Below are 23,446 nucleotides of genomic sequence, written 5' to 3' on the forward strand. Positions count from 1 at the left end.
GTCTATTTTTTAAAAGGTTTCTGTGTGTTGAGGCAGTTGTAAAAAATTTATTGTAAAATCAAGGCCACTTTTAGGCTTAGGACCAGGTTCTAACTATCTAAAAATATTGACTGATAACAAAAAGTGTTCCAAATGTGGTGATTCTGATCCATAGTTTTTTTAATAAGTACATACAAAAAGAGTATAAAAGTTTCTGTGAATTTAATGCACATTAGCTTCCAGTCTTCACTTCCCAAATATTTGATTTATAGTTTTGACTCCTTTACATTTTTGCCTTTTTAATTTCATGATTTTAAATTTTACCTTCAAAACAGATTTTTTTTAATTGTAAATAATATTTAACATATGCAGAAATAAAAAGCATTTTGAAATTAGTCGCAGCCAATGCAGTTCTGCTCTTTGGAATCAGTTTAGCTAAATGAATGTAGTGCTCTTGTTAATGGAAATAGGTGATAGGAAATGCCTACTGTTTGACTCTGTATGGATAATCAAGAGTTACTCAGAATGCTTGGACCTGGGGGTAGATTCTAATTCATTATTTTCCTGGCACATGCCAATTATTAAATAAAAGATCAAATGCAATGTCAAATCCAAAGCCTCAAGAGGAGAGTAAGCTCAGTTCCCAAAAGAACAGTGATAACCCAAGAATGTAAAACTTAATCTAGAGTATATCAGCATAAAATTAGTGCTGTTGAAACAGTACATTGAGGATTTACAGTAATATCTGGAAGTTCCTCCTTATGTACATATAAATAGAATCATGGAAGCTTTTCATATTACCTGTTTTATGGACTTATAGAATTAATGAACCAAATGAAAACTGAATCTCCATTCCACAATTAAAATTTTTATTTTTATTTTTAAGGTAACATTAAATGTCCATATTTCTTAAGCCACATTCAAGGAAACCATGTATTAACTATTTTAGATGTTGCCTCTCCTTCATCTTGTAAGTGAAACTCCAGCAGATTTAATATTGGCATCCATTATCTAGTCAAACCTCTAACATGTTCTTCAAACTAAACAAATTTGGGATTGTCAACATTTTCTGTGTCAATAAAACATGTAGAATTAGTAGGTTCTATGAAGACCTGTTTTTTCCTTGCCACATTGGACTTCCAGAAGCCATTTGGATTGGATTTGGAAGATGGGGAAGTACAGATGTTTCTTGGCCTGAGTCTCTTAACAGTAGAAATGTAGAAGAGAGAGTGAGACCACGAAGAAACTAGCTGTTGACTGCAGGGCACCACCACTGCCTTGGTGGTGGCATTAGCTGGATTTGGGGAAGCTGAAGTACTCTGGGAGGAGTTACTTGAAACTGTTACAACAGCTGTTTGATTAGAATAAAACTGCATGGGTAGGAGCAGTGCCAGCAGCAACAGCCCCAGTCCGAGCCTGGCCACCATTGCTCTGCCCATCCGTTAGTGTGCGGCACGTCCCCTCCGTTAGTGTGCGGCACGTCTCGCTGGATTCTGGGAGCTTGGAGAACCGCTGGCTCTAGGCGGGTGCAGGCAAGGTGGCTCAAACAGGTTTTTAAAATCAGTTTTGGCTCATGCATTTTGATGCTCTCTTGTTAGATGAATACATGTTTGGAATTATTATGTCTTCTTGGAGAATTGACTCCTTTATTATCTTGCTATGTTCTTCTTTTTATCTGATAATCTTTTCTGTCCTAAAACCTTCATCTTAAATTAGCGTAGTTACTTCAGCTTTGTGTTGGGAAGTTATATACTCCTCAATCCTTTTATGTTTTATGCATTTTGACAGTCTCTGTCTTTTAACCACAGTGTTTGACCACCCACATTTAAAATGAATATTAATATAGTTGAATGCAATCTATAGCATTTGTAACTTTTTCTATTTATTGCATTTGGTTATTTTTCCCTTCCTTCTCTTATGACTTTGCTTTTAACTGAGTATGATTTTTTTTTTTTTATTACACTTTAGGTTCTGGGGTACAATAGCAGAACATGTAGGTTTGTTACATAGGTGTATATGTGCCAAGGTGGTTTGCTGCACCCATCAATCCATCATCTACGTTGAGTATTTCTCCTCATGCTATCCCCCACTTGGGCTCCCACCCCAAGACAGGCCCTGGTGTGTAATGCTCCTCTTCCTGTGTCCACGTGTTCTAGTTTTTCAACTTCCACTTATGAGTGAGAACATGCAGTGTTTGATTTTATGTTTTGTGTTAGTTTGCTGAGAAAGATGATTTCCAGCTTTGCCCATGTCCCTGAAAAGGACATGAACTCATCCATTTGTGTGGCTGCATAGTATTCCATGGTCTATATGTGCCACATTTTCATTATCCAGTCTATCATTAATGAACATTTGGGTTGGTTCCAAGTCTTTGCTATTGTGAACAATGCCACAATAAACATACATGTGCATGAGTCCTTATAGTAGAATGATTTGTAGTCCTTTGGGTATATATCCAGTAATGGGATTGCTGGATCAAATGGTATATCTGGTTCTAGATCCTTGAGGAATCACCACACTGTCTTTCACAATGGTTGAACTAATTTACACTCCCACAAACAGTATAAAGGTGTTCCTATTTCTCCACATTCTCTCCAGCGCCTGTTGTTTCCTGACTTTTTAATAATCGCCATTCTAACTAATGTGATATGGTGTCTCATTGTGGTTTTGATTTGCATTTCTCTAATGGCCAGTGATGATGAACTTTTTTTCATGTTTTCTGGCTGCATAAATGTCTTCTTTTGAGAAGTGTCTGTTCATATCATTCACCCACATTTTGATGGGGGTCATTTGTTTTTTTCTTGTAAATTTGTTTAAGTTCTTTTTAGATTCTTGATAACAGCCCTTTCTCAGATAGATAGATTGCAAAAATTTTCTCTCATTCTGTAGGTGGCCTGTTCACTCTGATGAGTTTCTTTTGCTATGCAGAAGCTCTTTAGTTTAATCAGATCCCATTTGTCAACTTTGGCTTTTTTTGAAATTGGTTTTGGTGTTGTAGTCATGAAGTATTTGCTCATGCCTATGTTTTGAATGGTATTTCCTGGGTTTTCTTATAGGGTTTTTATGGTTTTAGGTCTTCCATTTAAGTCTTTGATTTATCTTGATTTTTGTATAAGGTGTAAGGAAGGGGTCCATTTTCAGTTTTCTGCATATGGCTAGCCAGTTTTCTCAACACCATTTATTAAATAGGGAATCCTTTCCCCATTGCTTGTTTTTGTCAGGTTTGTCAAAGATCAGATGGTTGTAGATGTGTGGTGTTATTTCAGAGGCTCTGTTCTGTTCCATTGGTCTATATATCTGTTTTGGTATCAGGACCATGCTGTTTTGATTACTGTAGCCTTTTGGTATAGTTTAAAGTCAGGTAGTGGGATGCCTCCAGCCTTGTTCTTTTTTCTTAGGATTGTCTTGGCCATATGGGGTCTCTTTTGGTTCCACATGAAGTTTAAAGTACTGTTTTCCATTTCTGTGAAGAAAGTCAATGGTAGATTGATGACGATAGTATTGAATCTATAAGTTACTTTGGATAGTATGGCCATTTCCACGATATTGATTCTTCCTATCCATGAACATGGAATGTCTTTCCATTTATTTGTGTCTTCTCTTATTTTCTTGAGCAGTGGTTTGTAGTTCTCCTTGAAGATGTCCTTCACATCTTGTGTAAGTTGTATTCCTAGATATTTGATTCTCTTTGTAGCAATTGTGAATGAGAATTCACTCTTGATTTGGCTATCTGTCTATTATTTATGTATAGAAATGCTTGTGATTTTTATACATTGATTTTGTCTACTGAGAATTTGCTACAGTTGTTATCAGCTTAAGGAGATCTTTGGCTGTGAAGATGAGCCATGTTTTCTAAATATACAATCATGTCATCTGCAAACAGAGACAATTTGACTTCCTCTCTTCCTATTTGAATACGCTTTATTTTCTTCTCTTGCCTGATTGCCTTGGCCAGAACTTCCATTACTATGTTGACTGCGAGTGGTGAGACAGGGTATCCTTGCCTTTGTCAGTTTTCAAAGGGAATGCTTCCAGTTTTTGCCCATTCAGTATGATATTGGCTGTGGGTTTGTCATAAATGGCTCTTATATTTTGAGAGATGTTCCATCAGTACTTAGTTTATGGAGAGTTTTTAATATGAAGGGGTGTTGAATTTTATCTAAGGCCTTTTCTGCATCTATTCAGATAGTCATGTGGTTTTTGTCATTGGTTCTGTTTATATGCTGGATTATGTTTATTGATTTGCATATGTTGAACCAGCCTTGCATTCCTGGAATGAATCTGACTTGATCATGGTGGATAAGCTTTTTGATGTGTTGCTGGATTTGGTTTGCCAGTATTTTATTGAGGATTTTTGCATCGATGTTCATCAGGGATATTGTCCTGAAATTTTTGTTGTTGTGTCTCTGCCAGGTTTTGGTATCAGGATGATGCTGGCCTCATAAAATGAGTCAAGGAGGAGTCACTTTCTTTCTATTATTTGGAATAGTTTCAGAAGGAATGGTACCAGCTCTTCTTTGTACCTCTGGTAGAATTCAGGTGTGAATCCATCTGGTCCTGGACTTTTTTTTGGTTGATAGGCTATTAATAACAGCCTCAATTTCAGAACTCATTATTGGTTTATTCAGGGATTCCACTTCTTCCTGATTTAGACTTGGGAGGGTATATGTTTCCAGGAATTTATCTATTTCTTCTAGATTTTCTAGTTTATTTGCATAGAGGTGTTTATAGTATTCTCTGATAGTAGTTTGTATTTCTGTGGGATCAGTGGTTTTATCCCCTTTATTATTTTTTTATTACATCTATTTGATTCTTCTCTCTTTTCTTCTTTATTAGTTTGGCTAGTGGTCTATATATTTTGTTGATCTTTTCAGAAAACCAGTTCCTGGATCCATTAATTATTTTAATGGTTTTTCATGTCTCTACCTCCTTCAGCTCTGCTTTGATCTTAGTTATTTCTTGTCTGCTGCTAGCTTTTGAACTTACTTGCTTTTGCTTCTCTAGTTCTTTTAATTGTCATGTTAGGGCATCAATTTTACATCTTTCCTCCTTCCTCTTGTGGGCATTCAGTGCTGTAAATCCCTCTAAACACTACTGTAGCTGTGTCCCAGAGATTCTAGCACATTGTGTCTTTGTTCTCATTGGTTTCAAATAACTTATTTATTTCTGCCTCAATTTCGTTATTTACCCAGTACCCATTCAGGAGCAGGTTGTTCTGTTTGTTGTGCGGTTTTGAGTCAGTTTCTTAATCCTGAGTTCTAATTTGATTGTATTGTGGTCTGAGAGACTGTTTGTTATGATTTCCATTCTTTTGCATTTGCTGAGGAGTGTTTTACTTTCAATTATGTGGTCAATTTTAGAGTAAGTGCAATGTGGTGCTGAGAATAATGTAAATTCTGTTGATTTGGGGTGGAGAGTTCTGTGGATGTCTATTAGGTTTGCTTGGTTCAGAGCTGAGTTCAAGTCCTGAATATCCTTGTTAATTATTTGTGTTGTCAATCTGTCTAGTACTGATGGTGGGGTGTCAATATCTCCCACTATTGTTGTGTGGGAATCTAAGTCTCTTTGTATGTCTCTAGAACTTGCTTTATGAATCTGGGGGCTGCTGTATCGAGTGCATAGATATTTAGGATAGTTAGCTCTTCTTGTTGCATTGATCCTTTTACCATTATGTAATGCCCTTCTGTGTCTTTTTTATGTTTGTTGGTTTAAAGTCTGTTTTATCAGAGATTAGAAATGCATCTCTTGCTTTTCTTTTCTTTTCCTTTTTTTTTTGCTTTCCATTTTGCTTGGTAAATATTCCTCCATCCCTTTATTTATAGCCTATTTGTGTCTTTGCATGTGAGATGCATCTCCTGAATTAAGCACCCTGATGAGTCTTGACTCTTTATCTAATTTGCCATCTGTGCCTTTTATTTGAGGCATTTAACCCATTTACATTTCAGGTTAATATTGTTATGTGTCAATTTGATCCTGTCCTTCTGATGCTACCTGCTTATTTTGTCCATTAGTTGATGCAGTTTCTCCATTATGTCGATGACGTTTAGAATTTGGCATGTTTTTGCAGTGGCTGATACCAGTTTTTCCTTTTCATGTTTAGTACTTCCCTCAGTAGCTCTTGTAAGGGAGGCCTGGTGATGACAAAATCTCTCAGCATTTGCTTCTCTGTATGGGATTTTATTTCTCCTTTGCATATGAAGCTTAGTTTGGCTGGATAGGAAATTCTGGGTTGAAAATTCTTTTCTTCAAGAATGTTGAATATTGGCTTCCACTCTCTTCTGGCCTGTAGGGTTTCTGCAGAGAGATTCACTGCTAGTCTGATGGACTTCCCTTTGTGGGTTACCTGACCTTTCTCTCTGGCTGCCCTTAACATTTTTTCCTTCATTTTAACCTTGGTGAATCTGATGATTATGTGTTTTTGGGTTGCTTTTCTCAAGGAGTATCTTTGTGGTGTTCTCTGTATTTCCTGAATTTGAATGTTGGCCTCTCTTGCTAGGTTGGGCAAGTTCTCCTGGATAATATCCTGAAGAGTGTTTTCCAACTTGGTTTCATTCTCCCCATCACTTTCAGGTACACCAATCAAACATAGGTTTGGTCTTTTCACATACTCCCATATTTCATGGAGGCTTTGTTTGTTCCTTTTTATTTTATTTTTCTCTAATCTTGTCTCCATGCTGTATTTAATTAAATTGATCTTTAATCTCTGCTGTCCTTTCTTCTGCTTGATTAATTCAACTATTGATATTTGTGTATGCCTCATGAAGTTCTCATGCTGTGTTTTTCAGTTCCATCAGGTCATTTGTGTTCTTCTCTAACTGGTTATTCTGCAGAACAGAAAAGATTGCTGTCTGCTCCTTCCTGTGGAAGTTTCATCCCAGAGGGGCACCAGCGTTATGACAGCTGGATCTCCCCTGTATGAGGTATCTGTCAGCCCTGTTGAGAGGTTTCTCCCAGTCAGGAAGATGTGGAGTAAGGCACTCACTTGAGGAGGGAGTCTGTCCCTTAGCAGAGCTAGTGCAGTGTGCTGGGAGAATGCCTCTTGTCAGGATCAGCTGCTCTCTTCAGAGCTGACAGGCAGGAATGATTAAATTCACTGAAGCTGCACCCACAGCCACCCCTCACCCCATGTGCCATGTCCCAGGGAAATGGGGGTTTTGTCTGTAAGCTGCTGACTGGGACTGTTATCTTTCCTTCAGAGATGCCCTGCCCAGTCAAGAGAAATCTAGAGAAGCAGTCTGGCCACAGCTGCTTTGTTACACCCAGCCCAGACCTCCCAACCTCCTTAGCACTGTCAGGGTACAACCGCCTACTAAAGCCTCAGTAATAGCGAACTCCCTTCTGCACACCACGCTGGACCGTCCCAGGTTGAGTTCAGACTGCTGGACTGGCAGCGAGAATTTCAAGCCAGTATTTCTTAGCTTACCGGGCTCTGTGGGAGTGAGACCCACTGAGCAAGATCTCTTGGCTCCCTGGCTTCAGCCCCCTTCCCAGGGAAGTAGACAGTTCTGTCTCACTGGAGTTCCAGGCACCTCTGGGGTACAAAATAAAAAAATTAAACTCCTGAAGCTAGGTCAGTGTCTGCCCAGAGAGCCACCCAGTTTTGTGCTTGAAATTCTGGGCCCTTGAAGTGTAGGCACACAAGGGAATCTCCTGATTTGCAGATTGCAAGAAAACATGGAAAAAGCGTAGTAACCTGGCTGGGTAGCACAGTTCCTCATGGCTTCCCTTGGCTGATGGGAGGGAGATCCCCAGGCCCTTGTACTTTCTGGGTGAAGTGACCCCCCACCCTGCTTCTGCTCACCCTCCACAGGTTGGAGCCACTGCCTAACCAGCCCCAATAAGATGAACTGGATACCTCAGTTGGAAATGCAGAAATCACGCACCTTCTGTGTAGGTCTCACTGGGAGTTGCAGACTGGAGCTGTTCCTATTTGGCCATCTTGGCCCCTCCACTTGAACCTACAATTGACTGGAGTACCAGAAGGAGATGGGGAGAATGGAAATAAGTTGGAAAACACACTTAGGGATTTTACCCAGGAGAACTTCCCCAACCTAGTAAGATAGGCCAACATGTAAATTCAGGAAATACGGAGAATGTCCTTAAGATACTCCATGAGAAGATCAAACCCAGGACACACCATCATCAGATTCTCCAAGGTCAAAATGCAGGAAAAAATGTTATGGGGAGTCACAGAGAAAGGCCAGGTCACTTACAAAGGGAAGCCCATCAGACTAACAGTGATCTTCTCAGGAGAAACTCTACAAGCCACAAGAGATTGGGGACCAATATTCAACATTCTTAAAGAAAATAATTTTCAACCCAGAATTTCATATCCAGCCAAACTAACTTTCCCAAGTGAAGGAGAAATAAAATCCTTTCCAGACAAGCAAATTCTGAGAAATTTTGTTACCACCAGGCTTTCCCTGCTAAAACTCCTGAAAGAAGCCCTGAATATGGAAAGGAGAAACTGGCACCAGACACTACAAAAACACACCAAATTATAAAGATTAATGACACTATGTAAAAACTGCATCAACTAGTGTACAGAATAACCAAATGACATCATGATGATAGGATCAAACTTGCATATAACAATACTAACCTTAAATGTCTCACGTAAAAGACACAGAAAGACTGGCAAATCAGATAAGGAGTCAAGATCCAGTGATGTGCAGTATTCAGCAGCCCCATCTTGCAGGCAAAGACACACACACAGGCTCAAAATAAAGGGCAGAAAATTTACCAAGCAAATGCAAAGGAAAAGAAAGCAGGGATTGCAATCCTAGTCTCTGACAAAATAGATTTTAAACCAACAAAGATCAAAAAAGACAAAGTAGGGCATTACATAATGGTAAGGGAACAATTCAACAAGAAGATCAAACAATTCTGAACATATATGCACCCAATACAGGAGCACCCAGTTTCAGAAAACAAGTTCTTAGAGACCTACAAAAAGACATCGACTCCCACACAATACTAGTAAGAGATTTTTACACTCCACTGTCAGTATAAGACTGATCAATGAGACAGAAAATTAACAAGGATATTCAGGACCTGAACTCAGCTCTGGATCAAGTGGACCTAGTAGACGTCTACAGAACTCTTTACTCCAAATCAACAGCATATACATTCTGCTCAGTGTCACATGGCACTTATTCTAAAATTGGCCACATAAATGAAAGTAAAACACTTCTCAAGCAAATGCAAAAGAACTGAAATCATAACAGTCTCTCAGACCACAGTGCAATCAAATTAGAACTCAGGTTAGGAAACTCAACCACAAGATTTCATGGAAATTGAACAACCTGCTCCTGAATGACTCCTGGGTAAATAATGAAATTAAGGCAGAAATCAAGTAGTTTTTTTGAAACTAATGAGAACAAAGAGACAACATACCAAAATCTCTAGGATACAGCTAAAGCAGTGTTAAGAGGGAAATTTATAGCACTAAATGCCCACATCAGAAAGCTAGAAATATCTCAAATCAACTCCCTAACATCACAATTAAAAGAGCTAGAGAGGCAAGAGCAAACAAATCCAAAAGCTAACAGAAGACAAGAAATAACTAACAACAGAGAAGAATTGAATGAGATACAGACATGAAAAACTCTCCAAAAAACTTGAATCCAAGAGCTCTTTTTTGAAAAGATTTACAAAATAGACCGCTACTTAGACTAATGAAAAAGAGAGAGAAGAATCAAATAGACATATTAAAAAATGAAAAGGGGATATCACCATTGACCCTACAAAAATACAAACTAACATCAGAGAATACTATAATCACCTTTACACAAATAAACTGGAAAATCTAGAAAAAATGGAAAAATTCCTGGATGCATTCACCCTACCAGGACTAAACTGGAAATAAATTGAATCTCTGAATATACAATAACAAGTTCTGGAATTGAGGCAGTAATTAATAGCCTACCAACCCCCAAAATAGCCCAGGATCAGATGGATTCACACCCAAATTCTACCAGAGGTACAAAGAGGAGCTGGTACCATTCCTTCTGAAACTATTCCAGACAACTTAAAAAGAGGGACTCCTTCCTAACTCAGTTTATGAAGGCAGCATTATCCTGATAACAAAACCTGTCAGAGACAAAACAAAAAAAGAAAACTTCAGGCCAATATCCCTGATGAACATCTATGCAAAAATCCTCAAAAAATACCGGGAAGCCAAATTGAGCAGTGCATCAAAAAACGGATCCATCATGGTCAAGACGTCTTCATCCCTGGGATGGAAGATTTGTTGAACATATGCAAATGAATAAATGTAATCCATCACAGGAACAGAAACATAGACGAAAACCACATGATTGCCTCAATAGATGCATAAAAGGCCTTTGATAAAATTCAACACCCCTTCATGTTAAAAACTCTCAACAAACTAGGTGTTGATGGAACGTATCTCAAAATAATAAGAGCTATTTATGACAAACCCACAGCCAATACACTCAATGGGCAAAAGCTGGAATAATTCCCTTTGAAAACCGATACAAGACAAGTGTGTCCCCTCTCACCACTTCTACTTAACATAGTATTGGAAGTTCTGGCCAGGGCAATCAAGCAAGAGAAAAAAATAAAAGGCCTACAAATAGGAAGAGGGGAAGTCAAGTAGTCTCTGTTTTCAGATGACATAACTTTATATTTAGAAAACCCCATCATCTTAGCCCAAAACTGTTTTTTTTTTTTTTTTTTTTTTTTTTTTTTTTAAACAGAGACTCCTTCTGTCACCCAGGCTGGAGCGCAGTGGTGTGATCTCAGCTAACTGCAACCTCCATCTCCCAGGTTCAAGTGATTCTATTGCTTCAGCCTCTCGAGTGGTTGGGACTACAGACATGCACCACCACACATGGCTAATATTTTTGTATTTTTTTTCAGTGGAGACGGGGTTTCACCATGTTGGCCAGGCTAGTTTCGAACTGCTAACCTCAGGTGATCTGCCTCCGTTTGCCTTTCAAAATGCTGTGGCTCCAGGAGTGAACCAACACACCCAGCCTCTAACACTTTTTGAACTGATAAGTAACTTCAGCAAAGTCTCAGGATGCAACATCAATGTGCAAAAATCACAAGCATTCCTATATACCAACAACAGGCGAGCAGAGAGTGAAACCATGAACGAACTCCCATTCACAATTGCTACAAATCGAATAAAATACCAAGAAATACAGCTCACAAGGAATGGAAATGACTTCTTCAAGGAGAACTACAAACCACTGCTCAAGGACATAAGAGAGGACACAAAAAAATGGAAAAACTTTCCATCCTCGTGGATAACAAGAATCAATACCATGAAAATGGACATACTGCCCAAAGTAATTTGTAGATTCAACGTATTTCCATCAAACTACCATTGACATTCTTCATAGAATTGCCAAAAAATTTTTAAATTTCATATAGAATTGAAGAAGACCTTGTATAACCAAGACAATCCTAACCAAAAAGAACAAAGCTGGAAGAATCACACTACCTGACTCCAAAATATACTATGAGACTACAGTTAAAAAACAAACAAACAAAAAAAAACAGCATGGTACTGGTAACAAAACAGATGTGTAGACCAATGGAGCAGAACAGAGACCTCAGAAATAACACCCCAAATCTACAGCCATCTGATCTTTGACAAATCTGACAAAAACAAGCAATGGGAAAAGGATCTCCTATTCAGTAAATGGTGCTGGGAAAACATGCTAGCCATATGTAGAAAACTAAAACTGGACCTCTTCTTCTCACCTTATACAAAAATTAACTCAAGATGGATTATAGACTTAAAAGTAAAAGCTAAAACCATAAAAACCCTAGAAGAAAACCTAGGCAATAACATTCAGGACATAGGCATGGGCAAAGAATTCATGACTCAAAAACCAAAAACAATGGCATCAAAAGCCAAAAATGACAAATGGGATCTACTGAAACTAAAGAGCTTCTTCACAGCAAAAGAAAGTGTTATCAGAGTGAACAGGCAACCTACAGAATGGGAGAAAAATTTTGCAATCTATCCATCTAACAAAGGTCTAATATCCAGAATCTACAAGGAACTTAAACAAATATCCAAGAAAGAAAAACCAAACAAACCTCAACATCACTGATCATCAGAGAAATCAAAATCAAAAGCACAATGAGATATCATCTCACGCCAGTGAGAATGGCAATTATTAAAAAGTCAGGAAGCAATAGATGCTGGCAAGGCTGCAGAGAAATAAGAATGCTTTTACACTGTTGATGGGAATGTAAATTAGTTCAACCATTGTGGAAGAGAGTGTAGCGATTCCTCAAAGATCTAGAACCAGAAATGGCATTTGACCCAGCAATCTCATTACTGGTTATATACTCAAAGGAACGTATATCATTCTAATATAAAGATACATGCACATGTATGTTTATTACAGCACTATTTACAATAGCAAAGACATGGAACCAACCCAAATGCTCATCAATAATAGAATGGATAAAGAAATGTAGTGCACATATACCATGGAATACTATACAGCCATAAAAAAATGAGATCATGTCCTTTGCAGGAACATGGATGAAGCCGAAAGCCATCATCTTCAGCAAACTAACACAGGAACAGAAAACCAAACACCGCATGTTCTCACTCATAAGTGGGAGTTGAACATTGAGAACACGTGGACACAGAGAGGCTAATAACACACCAGGGACTGTTGGGGGTGAGGGGTGAGGGGAGGGAACTTAGAGGATGGGTCAATAGATGCAATAGGTGCAGCAAACCACAATGGCACATGCATACCTATAAACAAACCTGCACATTCTGCATATATATCTTGTTTGCTTTTTTTTTTGGAAGAAATAAAAGAAAAAAATTAGGAAAAAAAAAAAAAAAAAAAAGAAAAGAAAAGCTACCTATTGGGTACTATGCTCACTCCCTGGGTTACAGGACCCGTGCTTCATTCCTCAGCATCACACAGTATACCTATGTTACTAATCTTCATGTATACCCTCATTTGTAAAAGAAAAGTTGAAACTATATTTTAAAAAACGTTTTACATCAAGGAAGAGCCCAGGACCTGATGGTTTCACTGTTGAATTCTACTAAATATTTTAAAAAGAACTAATACAAATTATCCTCAAACTTCTACAAAAAATTGAAGAGGATTGATTCCTTCCTCACCTATGTTACAAGTCCAGCATTACCCTGATTCCACAACCATTCAAAGACACAACAAAAATAAATACTCCAGGCCAGTATTTCTGATGAAAATAGTTGTAAAAATTCTCAGCAAGATACTAGCAAATGGTATCAACAGCACATTAAAATGATAATTTACTATGATCAGTTCATATTTTTCTTGGAGATGTAGGATGGTTTATGACATACAAATAAATGTGATACAACACATTAACAGAAAAGCAAAAATTATTTGATTATTTCAATAGACACAAAAGTGCATTTTACAAAATCACCATCCTTTCATGATAAGAACTAAAAAAAATTAGACACAGAAGGTCTATACATAAACACAATAAAAGCCATAGATGACAGACTCACAGTGAACTTAATACTGGATGGAGAGCAACTGAAAATATTTTCTCTAGAAATTAGCAACAAAACAAGAATGCCCATTTTCATTATTTCTATTCAAGACAGCACTGGAAGCATTAGTCAGAGCCCTGAGGCATGAGAAGGAAATAACAGACATTCAAATTGAAAAGGAGAAAGTCAAACCATCCCTGTTTGCAGAGGACATAATCTTATATGTAAAAAATACTAAAGATTCCACCAAAAATAGATATTAGAACTAATAAACAAATCCAGTAAAGTCACAGGATGCAAACTTAACATACAAAAATTAGAAGCATTTCTTTCTTGCTTTTTCTTCACCTTTTAAGTTCAGGGGTACATGTGCAGAATATGAAGGTTTCTTACACAAGTAAATGTGTGCCATTATGGCCTGCTGCATAGAGGATCCCATCCCCCAGGATCCAGCCAGCATCCAATAGCTATTCTTTCCAATGCTCTCCTTTTTCTCACCCCAACCCCTCTGACAGGCCCCAGTGTATGTTGTTCCTTTCCATGCGTCCATGTGTTCTCATCGTTCAGCTCCCACATATAAATGAAAACATCCAGTGTTTGGTTTTCTGTTCTTGCATTAGTTTGCTGAAAATAATGGCTTCCAACTCCATTCATGCCCCTGCAAAGGACATGAGCTCATTCCATTTTATGGCTGCATAGTATTTTGTAGTGTATATGTACCACATTTTCTTTATTCAGTCTGTCATTAATAGGCATTTGGGTTGATTCCATGTCTTTGCTATTGTGAATAGTGCTGCAATGAACATATGTATGTATGTATCTTTATAACAGAATGATTTATATTCCTTTAGGTATATACCCAGTAATGGGATTGCTGGCTCAAATGGAGTTTCCGCACCTAGGTGTTAGAGGAATTGCCACACTGTCTTCCACAATGGTTGAACTAATTTATGCTCTCACCAACAGTGTAAAAGTTTTCTTTTTTTTCCACAACCTTGCCAGCATCTGTTGCTTTTTGCCTTTTTAGTAACAGCTATTCTAACTGGCATGATATGGTATCTCATTGCCGTTTTGATGTGGATTTCTCTAATGATCAGTGATGTTGAGCTTTTTTTCATGTTTTTTTGGCCACATATGTCTTGTTTTGAGAAGTGTCTATTTATGTTCTTTGCCCACTTTTTAATTGGGTTATTTGTTTATTTTGTTGTTGTGAGTTTTAGTTTCTTGTAGACTCTTGATATTAGACCATCGTCAGATGAATACGTTGCAAAATTTTTCTCCCATTCTGTAATTGGTCTGTTCACGCTGATGATTGTTTCCTCTGATGTGGAGAAGCTCTTTAATTAGATCCTAATTGTCAATTTTTGCTTTTGTTGCAATTGCCTTTGGTGTTTCCATCATGAAATTTTTGCCCGTGCCTATGTCCTTAATGGTATTGCCTAGATATTCTTCTGGGTTTTTTTTGTAGTTTGGGGTTTTATATTTAAGTATTTAATGTATCTTGAATTGAGTTTTGTATATCATGTAAGGAAGGGGTGCAGTTTCAATTTTCTGCATATGGCCAGCCAATTCTTCCAGCACCATTTATTAAATATAAAATCCTTTACCTATTGCCCATTTTTGTCAGGTTTGTCGAAGATCAGATGGTTGTAGGTGTGCAATCTTATTTCTGAGATCTCTTTTGTGTTCCATTGGTCTATGTGTCTGTTCTTGTACCAATACTATGCCGTATTGGTTACTGTAGCCTTGTAGTATAGTTTCAAGTCAGGTAGAGTGATGCCTCTTGCCTTGTTCTTTTTGCTTAGGATTGTCTTGGCAATTCGAACTCTGTTTTGGTTCCATAGGAACTTTAAAATAGTTTTTTATTTCTAGTTCTGTGAAGAATTTCAATGGTACTTTATTGGGAATAACATTGACTCTATCAATTACTTTGGGCAGTATAGCCATTCACAAATTAATATTTGTATCCGTGGGCATGGAAATTTCTTTATTTGTATCCTCCCTGATTTATTTGAGCAGTGGTTTGTAGCTCTCCTTGAAGAGGCCCTTCACTTCCTTTGTTAGCTGTATTCTTAGGTATTTTACTTTTTTTGTAGCAGTTATGAATGGAAATTTATTAATGATTTGTGTCTCTGCTTGTCTGTTATTGTATAGGAATGTTTGCAATTTCTGCACGTTGATTTTACATCCTGAGACTTTGCTGAAGTTGCTTATCAGTTTAGATAGCTTTTGGGATGACATGATGATGTTTTGAGATATAGGATCATGTCATCTGCAAACAAAAAAAATTTGACTTCCTCTCTTCCTATTTCAATACTCTTTATTTCTTTCTCTTGCTTGATTGCCCTTGCCAGAACTTCCAATATTATGTTTAACAGGAGTGGTGAGAGAGGGCATGTTTGTCTCGTGTCCACTTTTAAGGGGAATACTTCCAGCTTTTGTCCATTCAGTGTGATGCTGGCTGTGGGTTTTTCATATATGGTTTTTATTATTTTGAAGTATGTTGCGTGAATACCTTGTTTACCGAGAGTTTTTAACAAGAAGGGATTTTGAATTCTATCAAAAGCCTTTTCTGCATCTATCGAGATAATCACATGTTTTATGTTTTAGTTCTGTTTATGGGATGAATCACATTCATTGATTTGCATATGTTAAACAAACCTTACATCCTGGGGATGAAGCCAATTTGACCGTGATAAGCCATGTGTTGCTGGATTCGGTTTGCCAATATTTTATTGAGAATTTTTGCACTGATTTTCATCAAGGATCTTGGCCTGAAGCTTTTGTTGTTGTTGTTGTTGTTGTATCTCTGCCAGGTTTCAATATCGAGATGATGCTGACCTCATAGAATGAGTTGGGGAGGAGTTCCTCCTTTTCAATTTTTTGGAATAGTTTCAGTAGAAATGGCACCAACTATTCTTTGTACCTCTGGTAGAATTGAACTGTGAGTCCATCTGGTCCTGAGCTTTTGTGGTGGGTAGGATATTCATTACTGCCTAAATTTCAGCTTTTGGAATGAGACAATGGGGTTTTTGAGATATAAGATCATATCATCAGGAAACAAAAATAATTTGACTTCCTCTCTTTCTATTTCAATGCCCTTTGTTTATTTCTCTTACCTAGTGGCCCTCACCAGAACTTCCAATACTATATTGGTCTCTTCAGGCATTTAATTTCTTCCTGGTTCAGTCTTGGGAGGATGTATGTCTCCAGGAATTTATTAATTTCTTCTAGATTTGCTAGTTTAGGTTCATCAACATGTTTGTAGTATCCCCTAATGGTTTGTATTTCTGTGGGGTCCGTGGTGCTATCCCTCTTATTTCTGACTATGTTTATTTTATTCTTGTCTCTTTTATTCATTAGCCTAGCTAGAAGTCTCTCTATTTTATTATTTTTCTTTTCAAAAAATCAGCTCCTGAATTTGTTGATTTTTTGAAGAGTTTTTTTCTGTTTATGTGACTCTATTTCCTTCAGTTTGGCTCTAATCTTGGTTATTTCTTGTCTTCTGCTAGCTTTGGGTTTGTTTTCTATTGGTTCTCTAGTGTTTTTAGTAGAGATGTTAGGTTTCAACTTGACATCTTTCTAGCTTTTTGATGTGGACATTTAGTACTATACATTTCTCTCTTGACACTGCTTTAGCTGCATCCCAGAGATACTGGTATATTATTTCCTTATTCTCATTGGTTTCAAAAAACATCTTGATGTCTGCCTTAATTCATTATTTACCCAAAAGTCATTCATGAATAGGTTATTCAAGTTCCATGTAGTTGTGTGGTTTTGAATGATTTTTTTTCCCAAGATTAAAATTAGCATGTACTAGCTCCTGCTTTGTTTATTCTTTTATTATCATACTTTCAATTCTGGGATACGTGTACAGAACATGCAGGGTTGTTAAACAGCTATACACGTGCCATGGTGGTTTGCATCACCCATCAACCCGTCATCTAAATTAGGTATTTCTCCTAATGCTATCCCTCCCCTAGCCCCCACCTCCCGACAGGCCCCAGTGTGTGATGTTCCCCTCCCTGGTTCCATGTTTTCTCATTGTTCACCTCCCACTTATGAGTGAGAACATGTGGTTTTTGGTTTTCTGCTCCTGTGTTAGTTTGCTGAGAATGACGGCTTCCATCTTCATCCATGTCCTTGCAAAGGACGTGACCTCATCCTTTTTTATGTCTGCATAGTATTCCATGTTGTATATGTACCACATTTTCTTTATCCAGTCTATCACTGATGGGCATTTGGATTGGTTCCAAGTCTTTGCTATTGTGAACAGTGCTGCAGTAAACATACGTGTGCATGTGTCTTTATAGTAGAATGATTTATAATCCTTTGGTTATATATGCAGTAATGGGATTGCTGAGTCAAATGGTATTTCAGGTTCTAGATTCTTGAGAAATCGCCCCATTGTCTTCCACAATGGTTGAACTAATTTACATTCCCACCAACAGTGTGAAAGCATTCCTATTCTTCCACAGCCTTGCCAGCATCTGTTGTTTCCTGACTTTTTATTTTTATTTTTTTTATTTTTTTTTTGACAGGTAAAGTATTAATTTTAAACTTTATTTTTTTATTTTTTTTAAATTTATTTATTATTATTAAACTTCAAGTTGTAGGGTACATGTGCACAACGTGCAGGTTTGCTACATATGTATACTTGTGCCATGTTGGTGTGCTGCACCCATCAACTCGTCATTTACATCAGGTATAACTCCCAATGCAATCCCTCCCCCCTCCCCCCTCCCCATGATAGGCCCCGGTGTGTGATGTTCCCCTTCCCGAGTCCAAGTGATCTCATTGTTCAGTTCCCACCTACGAGTGAGAACATGCGGTGTTTGGTTTTCTGTTCTTGTGATAGTTTGCTAAGAATGATGGTTTCCAGCTGCATCCATGTCCCTACAAAGGACACAAACTCATCCTTTTTTATGGCTGCATAGTATTCCATGGTGTATATGTGCCACATTTTCTTAATCCAGTCTGTCACTGATGGACATTTGGGTTGATTCCAAGTCTTTGCTATTGTGAATAGTGCTGCAATAAACATACGTGTGCATGTGTCCTTATAGCAGCATAATTTATAATCCTTTGGGTATATACCCAGTAATGGGATGGCTGGGTCATATGGTACATCTAGTTCTAGATCCTTGAGGAATCACCATACTGTTTTCCATAATGGTTGAACTAGTTTACAATCCCACCAACAGTGTAAAAGTGTTCCTATTTCTCCACATCCTCTCCAGCACCTGTTGTTTCCTGACTTTTGAATGATCGCCATTCTAACTGGTGTGAGATGGTATCTCATTGTGGTTTTGATTTGCATTTCTCTGATGGCCAGTGATGATGAGCATTTTTTCATGTGTCTGTTGGCTGTATGAATGTCTTCTTTTGAGAAATGTCTGTTCATATCCTTTGCCCACTTTTTGATGGGGTTGTTTGTTTTTTTCTTGTAAATTTGTTTGAGTTCTTTGTAGGTTCTGGATATTAGCCCTTTGTCAGATGAGTAGATTGCAAAAATTTTCTCCCATTCTGTAGGTTGCCTGCTCACTCTGATGGTAGTTTCTTTTGCTGTGCAGAAGCTCTTTAGTTTGATGAGATCCCATTTGTCAATTTTGGCTTTTGCTGCCGTTGCTTTTGGTGTTTTAGACATGAAGTCTTTGCCCATGCCTATGTCCTGAATGGTACTACCTAGGTTTTCCTCTAGGATTTTTATGGTATTAGGTCTAACATTTAAGTCTCTAATCCATCTTGAATTAATTTTCGTATAAGGAGTAAGGAAAGGATCCAGTTTCAGCTTTCTACTTATGGCTAGCCAATTTTCCCAGCACCATTTATTAAATAGGGAATCCTTTCCCCATTTCTTGTTTCTCTCAGGTTTGTCAAAGATCAGATGGCTGTAGATGTGTGGTATTATTTCTGAGGACTCTGTTCTGTTCCATTGGTCTATATCTCTGTTTTGGTACCAGTACCATGCTGTTTTGGTTACTGTAGCCTTGTAGTATAGTTTGAAGTCAGGTAGCGTGATGCCTCCAGCTTTGTTCTTTTGACTTAGGATTGTCTTGGAGATGCGGGCTCTTTTTTGGTTCCATATGAACTTTAAAGCAGTTTTTTCCAATTCTGTGAAGAAGCTCATTGGTAGCTTGATGGGGATGGCATTGAATCTATAAATTACCTTGGGCAGTATGGCCATTTTCACGATATTGATTCTTCCTATCCATGAGCATGGTATGTTCTTCCATTTGTTTGTGTCCTCTTTGATTTCACTGAGCAGTGGTTTGTAGTTCTCCTTGAAGAGGTCCTTTACATCCCTTGTAAGTTGGATTCCTAGGTATTTTATTCTCTTTGAAGCAATTGTGAATGGAAGTTCATTCCTGATTTGGCTCTCTGTTTGACTGTCACTGGTGTATAAGAATGCTTGCGATTTTTGCACATTAATTTTGTATCCTGAGACTTTGCTGAAGTTGCTGATCAGCTTAAGGAGATTTTGGGCTGAGACAATGGGGTTTTCTAAATATACAATCATTTCGTCTGCAAACAGGGACAATTTGACTTCTTCTTTTCCTAACTGAATCCCCTTGATTTCTTTCTCTTGCCTGATTGCCCTAGCCAGAACTTCCAACACTATGTTGAATAGGAGTGGTGAGAGAGGGCATCCCTGTCTTGTGCCAGTTTTCAAAGGGAATTTTTCCAGTTTTTGCCCATTCAGTATGATATTGGCTGTGGGTTTGTCATAAATAGCTCTTATGATTTTGAGGTACGTTCCATCAATACCGAATTTATTGAGCGTTTTTAGCATGAAGGGCTGTTGAATTTTGTCAAAAGCCTTTTCTGCATCTATTGAGATAATGATGTGGTTCTTGTCTTTGGTTCTGTTTATATGCTGGATTATGTTTATTGATTTGCGAATGTTGAACCAGCCTTGCATCCCAGGGAAGAAGCCCACTTGATCATGGTGGATAAGCTTTTTGATGTGCTGCTGAATCCGGTTTGCCAGTATTTTATTGAGGATTTTTGCATCGATGTTCATCAGGGATATTGGTCTAAAATTCTCTTTTTTTGTTGTGTCTCTGCCAGGCTTTGGTATCAGGATGATGTTGGCCTCATAAAATGAGTTAGGGAGGATTCCCTCTTTTTCTATTGATTGGAATAGTTTCAGAAGGAATGGTACCAGCTCCTCCTTGTACCTCTGGTAGAATTCAGCTGTGAATCCATCTGGTCCTGGACTTTTTTTGGTTGGTAGGCTATTAATTATTGCCTCAATTTCAGAGCCTACTATTGGTCTATTCAGGGATTCAACTTCTTCCTGGTTTAGTCTTGGAAGAGTGTAATTGTCCAGGAAATTATCCATTTCTTCTAGATTTTCCAGTTTATTTGCGTAGAGGTGTTTATAGTATTCTCTGATGGTAGTTTGTATTTCTGTGGGGTCGGTGGTGATATCCCCTTTATCATTTTTAATTGCGTTGATTTGATTCTTCTCTCTTTTCTTCTTTATTAGTCTTGCTAGTGGTCTGTCAATTTTGTTGATCTTTTCAAAAAACCAACTCCTGGATTCATTGATTTTTTGGAGGGTTTTTTGTGTCTCTATCTCCTTCAGTTCTGCTCTGATCTTAGTTATTTCTTGCCTTCTGCTAGCTTTCGAATGTGTTTGCTCTTGCTTCTCTAGTTCTTTTAATTGTGATGTTAGAGTGTCAATTTTAGATCTTTCCTGCTTTCTCTTGTGGGCATTTAGTGCTATAAATTTCCCTCTACACACTGCTTTAAATGTGTCCCAGAGATTCTGGTATGTTGTATCTTTGTTCTCATTGGTTTCAAAGAACATCTTTATTTCTGCCTTCATTTCGTTATGTACCCAGTAGTCATTCAGGAGCAGGTTGTTCAGTTTCCATGTAGTTGAGCGGTTTTGATTGAGTTTCTTAGTCCTGAGTTCTAATTTGATTGCACTGTGGTCTGAGAGACAGTTTGTTATAATTTCTGTTCTTGTACATTTGCTGAGGAGTGCTTTACTTCCAATTACGTGGTCAATTTTGGAGTAAGTACGATGTGGTGCTGAGAAGAATGTATATTCTGTTGATTTGGGGTGGAGAGTTCTATAGATGTCTATTAGGTCTGCTTGCTGCAGAGATGAGTTCAATTCCTGGATATCCTTGTTAACTTTCTGTCTCGTTGATCTGTCTAATGTTGACAGTGGAGTGTTGAAGTCTCCCATTATTATTGTATGGGAGTCTAAGTCTCTTTGTAAGTCTCTAAGGACTTGCTTTATGAATCTGGGTGCTCCTGTATTGGGTGCATATATATTTAGGATAGTTAGCTCTTCCTGTTGAATTGATCCCTTTACCATTATGTAATGGCCTTCTTTGTCTCTTTTGATCATTGATGGTTTAAAGTCTGTTTTATCAGAGACTAGTATTGCAACCCCCGCTTTTTTGTGTTCTCCATTTGCTTGGTAAATCTTCCTCCATCCCTTTATTTTGAGCCTATGTATGTCTCTGCGTGTGAGATGGGTCTCCTGAATACAGCAGACTGATGGGTCTTGACTCTTTATCCAGTTTGCCAGTCTGTGTCTTTTAATTGGAGCATTTAGTCCATTTACATTTAAGGTTAAGATTGTTATGTGTGAACTTGATCCTGCCATTATGATATTAACTGGTTATTTTGCTCGTTAGTTGATGCAGTTTCTTCCTAGCCTTGATGGTCTTTACATTTTGGCATGTTTTTGCAATGGCTGGTACCGGTTGTTCCTTTCCATGTTTAGTGCTTCCTTCAGGGTCTCTTGTAAGGCAGGCCTAGTGGTGACAAAATCTCTAAGCATTTGCTTATCTGTAAAGGATTTTATTTCTCCTTCACTTATGAAACTTAGTTTGGCTGGATATAAAATTCTGGGTTGAAAATTCTTTTCTTTAAGAATGTTGAATATTGGCCCCCACTCTCTTCTGGCTTGAAGAGTTTCTGCCGAGAGATCTGCTGTTAGTCTGATGGGCTTCCCTTTGTGGGTAACCCGACCTTTCTTTCTGGCTGCCCTTAAGATTTTTTCCTTCATTTCAACTTTGGTGAATCTGGCAATTATGTGTCTTGGAGTTGCTCTTCTCGAGGAGTATCTTTGTGGTGTTCTCTGTATTTCCTGGATTTGAATGTTGGCCTGCCCTCCTAGGTTGGGGAAGTTCTCCTGGATGATATCCTGAAGAGTGTTTTCCAACTTGGTTCCATTTTCCCCCTCACTTTCAGGCACCCCAATCAGACGTAGATTTGGTCTTTTTACATAATCCCATACTTCTTGCAGGCTTTGTTCATTTCTTTTTCTTGTTTTTTCTTTTGGTTTCTCTTCTCGCTTCATTTCATTCATTTGATCCTCCATCGCTGACATTCTTTCTTCCAGTTGATCGAGACGGTTACTGAAGCTTGTGCATTTGTCACGTATTTCTCGTGCCATGGTTTTCGTCTCTTTCATTTCGTTTGTGAGCTTCTCTGCATTAATTACTCTAGCCATCAATTCTTCCACTTTTTTTTCAAGATTTTTAGTTTCTTTGCGCTGGGTACGTAATTCCTCCTTTAGCTCTGAGAAATTTGATGGACTGAAGCCTTCTTCTCTCATCTCGTCGAAGTCATTCTCCGTCCAGCTTTGATCCGTTGCTGGCGATGAGCTGCGCTCCTTTGCCGGGGGAGATGCGCTCTTATTTTTTGAATTTCCAGCTTTTCTGCCCTGCTTTTTCCCCATCTTTGTGGTTTTATCTGCCTCTGGTCTTTGATGATGGTGATGTACTGATGGGGTTTTGGTGTAGGTGTCCTTCCTGTTTGATAGCTTTCCTTCTAACAGTCAGGATCCTCAGCTGTAGGTTGTAGCTGTAGGAGATTGCTTGAGGTCCACTCCAGACCCTGTTTGCCTGGGTATCAGCAGCAGAGGCTGCAGAAGATAGAATATTTCTGAACAGCGAGTGTACCTGTCTGATTCTTGCTTTGGAATCTTCCTCTCAGGGG

The 23,446-nt window shown here is 38.2% G+C and overlaps 1 pseudogene; it reads right to left on the minus strand.

The window, feature by feature from the left end:
* Positions 1 to 1,182: 1,182 nt before the first annotated feature.
* Positions 1,183 to 1,418, minus strand: LOC119620884 (signal transducer CD24-like; annotated as a pseudogene).
* Positions 1,419 to 23,446: the final 22,028 nt, after the last annotated feature.

The sequence above is a fragment of the Chlorocebus sabaeus genome, chromosome X, assembly GCF_047675955.1.
Source record: "Chlorocebus sabaeus isolate Y175 chromosome X, mChlSab1.0.hap1, whole genome shotgun sequence".
Classification (NCBI taxonomy): domain Eukaryota; kingdom Metazoa; phylum Chordata; class Mammalia; order Primates; family Cercopithecidae; genus Chlorocebus; species Chlorocebus sabaeus.